At 44.9% G+C, this 8,938-nt stretch overlaps 1 protein-coding gene across 2 annotated transcripts in view; it reads left to right on the top strand.

Moving 5' to 3' along the window:
- Positions 1-1,579: 1,579 nt before the first annotated feature.
- LOC143765045 (uncharacterized) overlaps positions 1,580-8,938 on the top strand; it is a 34,451-nt gene continuing 27,092 nt past the window's right edge. Inside the window, exon 1 of one of the 2 annotated variants that reach the window (XM_077251309.1) lies at positions 1,580-1,817. The gene's annotated coding sequence lies outside the window, so the exon portion shown is untranslated. The remainder of the gene's footprint in view (positions 1,818-8,938) is intronic. The other variant, XM_077251308.1, reaches the window with a different exon arrangement.

Here is an 8,938-nt window from a genome sequence, read left to right as displayed (position 1 = left end):
GCGTTTATTATTTTGCCAAGCGAGGGTCTGCAAATGGATTGAGAAAGCAATAAAATATTAAAACAACCGCTGTGTTTATTTCATTAAAATCCTTTTTAATCATGTGTGTGTGTTTTTTAACCCTTTCCAACAATTGGATTAATAATGGATAGGTGTCATCATTGACGCCTCTCCATTATTAATCTGGCTTAATGTCACCTTACAATAGCAAGGTGGCATTAACCCTTCATTACCCCATATCCCACCGCTACAGGGAGTGGGATGAGAGTGGCCAAGTGCCAGAATAGGCGCATCTTCCAGATGTGCCTTTTCTGGGGTGGCTGGGGGCAGATGTTTTTAGCCACGGGGGGGCCAATAACCATGGACCCTCTCCTGGCTATTAATATCTGCCCTCAGTCACTGGCTTTACCATTCTGGCGGAGAAAATTGCGCGGGAGCCACGCCAATTTTTTCCGCCATTTAACCCTTTATTTTAGCAGCTACAGCGCTGAAATTTTGCACATACACACTACTAACATTAGTAGTGTGGAATATGCAAAAAAAAGGGGGATATGAGATGGTTTACTGTATGTAAACCATGTCTCATATCCTGTCGGGTTTGTGCAGGAGAAATGAAAAGCCGGCAATTGAATTACCGGCTGTTCACAGATATCGCGCTGAATGAAATCTAAATACAGAATATATATATATGTGTCTCAATGACATATATATATATATATATATACTGTATATATGTTTTCCCGAACATTTGAGCACATAAATCCATTAGATGTCGGTTTTGCAAGCCTGCGTGAAAATCTCGCAGTACGGATGCCATACGGATTACATACGGAGGATGCCATGCGCAAAATACGCTGCCACACCCTGACTACGGATCACTATTTTGGGAACATTTCTCCGTATTACGGCCGTAGTACGGACGTATAATACGTGGCGTATTGCCTTACGCCAAGTATGACCCCAGCCTCACTCATACTGAGGTAAAATACTGACCGTGTGAACATGGCATTACTCACCAGCCGTATCGGCACTGTTCCAGTGATGTTGGCGCTGGATCTTCAGAGGTTTGGTGACATTGTTATGTTACATAAGCCCTGTAGCCAATCGGCAGAAGAGGAGCAGGACAAGGTCGGTACGAGGCCCCTGACTGCCACACCGACGTCTCCAATACAGTTTATTCCCGACATTGTCAGCCATGGTTCGGCCTCTGCACCTTTTCAGCGCTCAGTACACACATTTTTCCCTTTCTGAAACAAGTAATTTTAATTATAGATTTTTTCCAATTGGAAGCTTGAGACAGAACTGTACGGAGCTGCGGCAGAAATGGCCACTGTAAAGCAGCCGTGAACGGGTTCGTAGCTTCATTTTAACACTGTGCTGGGTGCATCACTATATGCACATCAGTCTGGCTTTGTTTCTTTCAATAGTGCCTGCTTTGCGTCTTATTTTCTCAGACTTCTTTCTAGAATTTAGATGTTCCAAATGCCTGCTGCAAGATGTCAGTACTAACTCTATTCCGGATATGGCCACTAGGGGGCGCAGTGGTAGAGAATAGCAGATGTAGCGCCGTCAGCCTCCTCTTCCTGGAGAGGAGCAGTCCCCCAGAGAACGTGGAACCATAGAGCACACTGTAGGGCAGCTGCCAGTCCTATCAATGTCAGCTCCAAGTCACTGACACCACTTCCGGGCTGAGTGTCAATTAGAGCTGGGTCGGACAACGTGCTGCGGACTACATTTCCCATAACTCTGCGCGCTGTGAGCGTCTGACTGAGCTGTTACAGCCATAGTGGAGTTCTGAGGAAACCTTCATCACAGAGGTAATGTGTGATGTCCTCCTCGCCTGCTATATGTCTGCTTCTAGGAATACAGCTGGAGGGGACCTGGGGATTGTTACACAGGAGGAGCAGACTGCGGTGTCCTGCCTGTTATTATACAGGAGGAGCAGACTGTGGTGTCCTGTCTGTTATACAGGAGGAGCAGACTGTGGTGTCCTGTCTGTTATTATTATTATACAGGAGGAGCAGACTGCGGTGTCCTGCCTGTTATTATACAGGAGGAGCAGACTGTGGTGTCCTGTCTGTTATTATTATTATACAGGAGGAGCAGACTGTGGTGTCCTGTCTGTTGTTATTATTATACAGGAGGAGCAGACTGTGGTGTCCTGTCTGTTATTATTATTATTATACAGGAGGAGCAGACTGTGGTGTCCTGTCTGTTATTATTATTATACAGGAGGAGCAGACTGTGGTGTCCTGTCTGTTATTATTATTATACAGGAGGAGCAGACTGTGGTGTCCTGTCTGTTATTATTATTATACAGGAGGAGCAGACTGTGGTGTCCTGTCTGTTATTATTATTATACAGGAGGAGCAGACTGTGGTGTCCTGTCTGTTGTTATTATACAGGAGGAGCAGACTGTGGTGTCCTGTCTGTTATACAGGAGGAGCAGACTGTGGTGTCCTGTCTGTTATACAGGAGGAGCAGACTGTGGTGTCCTGTCTGTTATACAGGAGGAGCAGACTGTGGTGTCCTGTCTGTTATACAGGAGGAGCAGACTGTGGTGTCCTGTCTGTTATTATTATACAGGAGGAGCAGACTGTGGTGTCCTGTCTGTTATACAGGAGGAGCAGACTGTGGTGTCCTGTCTGTTATTATTATACAGAAGGAGCAGACTGTGGTGTCCTGTCTGTTATTATTATTATACAGGAGGAGCAGACTGTGGTGTCCTGTCTGTTATTATTATACAGGAGGAGCAGGCTGTGGTGTCCTGTCTGTTATACAGGAGGAGCGGACTGTGGTGTCCTGTCTGTTATTATTATACAGGAGGAGCAGACTGTGGTGTCCTGTCTGTTATTATTATACAGGAGGAGCAGACTGTGGTGTCCTGTCTGTTATCATTATACAGGAGGAGCAGACTGTGGTGTCCTGTCTGTTATTATTATACAGGAGGAGCAGACTGTGGTGTCCTGTCTGTTATTATTATACAGGAGGAGCAGACTGTGGTGTACTGTCTGTTATTATTATACAGGAGGAGCAGACTGTGGTGTCCTGTCTGTTATTATACAGGAGGAGCAGACTGTGGTGTCCTGTCTGTTATTATTATACAGGAGGAGTAGACTGTGGTGTCCTGTCTGTTATTATACAGGAGGAGCAGACTGTGGTGTCCTGTCTGTTACTATTATTATTATTATTATTATTATTATAATACAGGAGGAGCAGACTGTGGTGTCCTGTCTGTTGTTATTATATTATTATTATTATTATACAGGAGGAGCAGACTGTGGTGTCCTGTCTGTTATTATACAGGAGGAGCAGACTGTGGTGTCCTGTCTGTTATTATTATACAGGAGGAGTAGACTGTGGTGTCCTGTCTGTTATTATACAGGAGGAGCAGACTGTGGTGTCCTGCCTGTTACTATTATTATTATTATTATTATTATTATTATTATACAGGAGGAGCAGACTGTGGTGTCCTGTCTGTTGTTATTATATTATTATTATTATTATACAGGAGGAGCAGACTGTGGTGTCCTGTCTGTTGTTATTATTATACAGGAGGAGCAGACTGTGGTGTCCTCTCTGTTGTTATTATTATTATTATACAGGAGGAGCAGACTGTGGTGTCCTGTCTGTTATTATTATGCAGGAGGAGCAGACTGTGGTGTCCTGTCTGTTATTATACAGGAGGAGCAGACTGTGGTGTCCTGTCTGTTGTTATTATACAGGAGGAGCAGACTGTGGTGTCCGGTCTGTTATTATACAGGAGGAGCAGACTGTGGTGTCCTCTCTGTTATTATTATTATTATTATTATAATACAGGAGGAGCAGACTGTGGTGTCCTGTCTGTTGTTATTATACAGGAGGAGCAGACTGTGGTGTCCGGTCTGTTATTATACAGGAGGAGCAGACTGTGGTGTCCTCTCTGTTATTATTATTATTATTATACAGGAGGAGCAGACTGTGGTGTACTGCCTGTTATACAGGAAGAGCAGACTGTGGTGTCCTCTCTGTTATTATTATTATTATACAGGAGGAGCAGACTGTGGTGTACTGCCTGTTATACAGGAAGAGCAGACTGTGGTGTACTGCCTGTTATTATTATTATACAGGAGGAGCAGACTGTGGTGTCCTGTCTGTTATTATTATTATACAGGAGGAGCAGACTGTGGTGTGCGGTCTGTTATTATACAGGAGGAGCAGACTGTGGTGTCCTGTCTGTTATTATACAGGAGGAGCAGACTGTGGTGTCCTGTCTGTTATTATTATTATTATACAGGAGGAGCAGACTATGGTGTACTGCCTGTTATACAGGAAGAGCAGACTGTGGTGTACTGCCTGTTATTATTATTATACAGGAAGAGCAGACTGTGGTGTACTGCCTGTTATTATTATTATACAGGAAGAGCAGACTGTGGTGTCCGGTCTGTTATTATACAGGAGGAGCAGACTGTGGTGTCCTGTCTTGTTATTATACAGGAGGAGCAGACTGTGGTGTCCTGTCTGTTGTTGTTGTTATTATACAGGAGGAGCAGACTGTGGTGTCCTGTCTGTTATTAGTATACAGGAGGAGCAGACTGTGGTGTCCTGTGTGTTATTATTATACAGGAGGAGCAGACTGTGGTGTCCTGTCTGTTATTATTATATAGGAGGAGCAGACTGTGGTGTCCTGTCTTATTATTATACAGGAGGAGCAGACTGTGGTGTCCTGTCTGTTATTAGTATACAGGAGGAGCAGACTGTGGTGTCCTGTGTGTTATTATTATACAGGAGGAGCAGACTGTGGTGTCCTGTCTGTTATTATTATACAGGAGGAGCAGACTGTGGTGTCCTGTCTTATTATTATACAGGAGGAGCAGACTGTGGTGTCCTGTCTGTTATTATTATTATTATACAGGAGGAGCAGACTGTGGTGTCCTGTCTGTTATTATTATACAGGAGGAGCAGACTGTGGTGTCCTGTCTTATTATTATACAGGAGGAGCAGACTGTGGTGTCCTGTCTTATTATTATACAGGAGGAGCAGACTGTGGTGTCCTGTCTTATTATTATACAGGAGGAGCAGACTGTGGTGTCCTGTCTGTTGTTGTTATTATTATTATTATTATACAGGAGGAGCAGCAGACTGTGGTGTCCTGTCTGTTATTAGTATACAGGAGGGGCTGACTGTGGGTACAACACGGCCCCCGTAGAATGTTATGCAGGCAGCATTCATAAATAAATACAACCTCTCCTCATTTCCTGCTGCAGCACATCTCCTCTACTCAACCCCACTGCCCGGCGCTGCGTGGTGCGCAATGACATCATTGCACCCGCTGCTTCAGAAGCAGAGGGGGATGATGGGAGAGGGAGCGTCACTCTTTCTCCTCCAGCATTGCTTTCAACTGTATCTGCATCTACACACGTGGTTAAAATTGTTGGTACCCCTCGTTTAATGACAGAAAAACCCACAATGGTCACAGAAACAACTTGAATCTGACAAAAGTAATAATAAATAAAAGTTCTATGAAAATGAACAAATGAAAGTCAGACATTGCTTTTCAACCATGCTTCCACAGAATAAAAAAATAAATAAATAAAACTCATGAAATAGGCCTGGACAGAAATGACGGTACCCCTGAAAATAATGTGACAAAAGGGACATGTTAAATCAAGGTGTGTCCACTAATTAGCATCACAGGTGTCTACAATCTTGGAATCTGTGAGTGGGCCTGTATATAGGGCTACAGATACTCACCATGTCACCAAACAGCACAGTGAGTATCACACTCAACATGGACCAGAGGAAGCAAAGGAAAGAGTTGTCTCAGGAGATTAGAAAGAAAATTATAGACAAACATGCTAAAGGTAAAAGTTATAAGACCATGTCCAAGCAGCTTGATGTTCCTGTGACTACAGTTGTACATATTATTCAGAAATGTAAGATCCATGGGACTGTAGCCAACCTCCCTGGAAGTGGCCGCAGGAGGAAAATTGATGACAAATCAAAGAGGTGGATAATACGAATGGTAACAAAAGAGCCCAGAAAAACTTCTAAACAGACTAAAGGTGAACTTCAAGCTCAAGGAACATCAGTGTCAGATCGCACCATCCGTCGTTGTATGAGCGAAAATGGACTTCATGGGAGACGACCAAGGAGGACACCATTGTTGAAAAAAAATCATAAAAAAGCCAGACTGGAACTTGCCAAACTACATGTTGACAAGCCACAAAGCTTCTGGGAGAATGTCCTATGGACAGATGAGACAAAAATGGAATTTTTTGGCAACGCACATCAGCTCTATGTTCACAGATGGAAAAATGAAACATAAACAAAAGAACACTGTCCCTACTGTGAAACATGGAGGAGGCTCTTTTATGTTCTGGGGCTGCTTTGCTGCATCTGGCACAGGGTGTCTAGAATCTATGCAGGGTACAATGAAATCTCAAGACTATCAAGGGATTCTAGAGAGAAATGTGCTGCCCAGTATCAGAAATCTTGGTCTCAGTCACAGGTCATGGGTCTTGCAACAGGATAATGACTCAAAACACAGAGCTAAAAACACCCAAAAATGGCTAAGAGGAAAACCTTGGACAATTCTGAAGTGGCCTTCTATGAGCCCTGACCTAAATCCTATTGAGCATCTTTGGAAAGAGCTGAAACATGCCGTCTGGAAAAGGCAACCTTCAAACATGAGACAACTGGAGCAGTTTGCTCTTGAGGAGTGGGCCAAAATACCTGTCGAGAGGCACAGAAGTCTCATTGACAGTTACAGGAATCATTTGATTGCAGTGATTGCCTCAAAAGGTTGTGCAACAAAATATTAAGTTAACGGTACCATAATTTCTGTCCAGGCCTATTTCATGAGTTTTATTTATTTTTTTAATTCTGTGGAAGCATGTGTGAGATAGCGCTTACTGCATGTGTTGAGGGACACTCTCTTAGCAACGGGACTCAGTCACACAGGCACGTTTTTCTCACAAAATAGCAGTCCATGCGGTTTATTATGGCACCATAAACCGGGCCATGCACAGTCCATTACACTTCATGGAACACAATAGGCACCAACAGGTGGCATTAAGTTGCGGCTTTAAGTTAGATATTTCATATACGGCTTTTAACTAACAGTTCAGAAACTACACCCGCCAGCCCTCCTTGACTAGTTGCCGGGGGGGGGGGGGGGGGTGTAAGTACTCCGTATCAATGTCTCTAGTCATATAGCGCACTTCGACATTGATTCACAGTCTCGTCCAGTTACCGTGGGAGATCACACAGTTCATTACTGACCCCCTGTCAGTGCACACAGTTCCCCATACTCTGGATTACATTCCAGGAGCTCCTGCTCCACACGCTGACTCCTGTTCTCTCTTTCTCGCTCTTTCTCTCGCTCTTTCTCTCGCTCTTTCTCTTGCTCTTTCTCTCGCTCTTTCTCTCGCTCTTTCTCTCGCTCTTTCTCTCGCTCTTTCTCTCGCTCTTTCTCTCGCTCTTTCTCTCGCTCTTTCTCTCGCTCTTTCTCTCGCTCTTTCTCTCGCTCTTTCTCTCGCTCTTTCTCTCGCTCTTTCTCTCGCTCTTTCTCTCGCTCTTTCTCTCGCTCTTTCTCTCGCTCTTTCTCTCGCTCTTTCTCTCGCGCGCTCTTTCTCTCGCGCGCTCTTTCTCTCGCGCGCTCTTTCTCTCGCGCGCTCTTTCTCTCGCGCGCTCTTTCTCTCTCTCTCTTTCTCCCTTTCCCGACCTGGGATCACCAACTTTCCTAGCAGGCGCATATCAGTTAGTCCCGATCCTCAGAGGGGCTGTAGCTCCCCCAATGCAGTGCCATCACAGACTCTGCATACACTCCTTCCCATGTGCTCTTCAGGAAGTCCTAATCCCAGGACTCCCAACACAGGTTGTGCTATTCAGGAAGGTCCTACTCCCAGGACTTTCAACACAGGCCACTGCGTGTGCTGTTCAGGATGTTCATCCCTATCTGGGACCGTCCAACACACAAGTCTCTCAGTGCGCTTAACAGGGATCCGATCCTACTCCCAGGATCTCGCAACACACAGGTCTTCAGATCCACGGCCTCACAGTGCACTATTCAGGGATTCAGTCCACACTCAGGAATTCCCAACACACAAGCTGTCCAGGATCTACACAGTCTCCATTACAGAGACCACTACACCTCCAACCATGTGACCACACCATGGTCACATTATGTAGTTGTAACCACTCCCATAAATGGAAAGTGTGTGTGGCTAGTTCAACCCGCACAGCTCTTATAACTAGCCCTGTAAGCCTCCCTTCACAATTATACAAACACTTGTGGGACTACAGGTCCCATATCCACAACATTACTTCAGGCTTACAGTGCAGACTCCCTCAGTGCGACACATATCGGCCATTTACAACTCTGCCAGTCACTGTTTCACCATCACGATACGCCTCCATGCATATCCCGAGGAGTACACACAGCGCCCCCTATCTGTAACAGGGGTCACTGCATCACACATGGTTGAAAAGCAATTGTCTGACTTTCATTTGTTAATTTTCATAGATCTTTTTATTATTACTTTTGTCATATTCAAGTTATTTCTGTTACTATTGTGGGTTTTTCTGTCATTAAATGAGGGGTACCAACAATTTTGACAACGTGTATGTGGGGAGAGCTCAGTCATCGGGCCCCCTAACTCGGGGGGGCCCCATAGCACCCGTGTGGTCTTCCGCTATTAGCAGCACACCACTGGGGTCACTGGTGTAGTGGGGGCTTTAGGCAGCTGCTTAGTCTGCCTTCCCCTAATACCGTCCCTGTTCATACACCCTCTCTCCCTTCATGGCATATATAAACCATATGTTTATTTTATGAAGTCAGCACTGCAATCTCTTTTGCTCATTAGTCCTTCCAGGAGTTTCTTCTTCACTACATCCCCAGTTGATTAAGGCTGCTTTCACGCATCAGTTTTTTGCCTTCAGGCTCAATCCGGCGGCT

Source organism: Ranitomeya variabilis, chromosome 4 (genome assembly GCF_051348905.1).
Source record: "Ranitomeya variabilis isolate aRanVar5 chromosome 4, aRanVar5.hap1, whole genome shotgun sequence".
Taxonomy (NCBI): domain Eukaryota; kingdom Metazoa; phylum Chordata; class Amphibia; order Anura; family Dendrobatidae; genus Ranitomeya; species Ranitomeya variabilis.
This window is presented reverse-complemented; position numbering and strand designations above follow the sequence as displayed.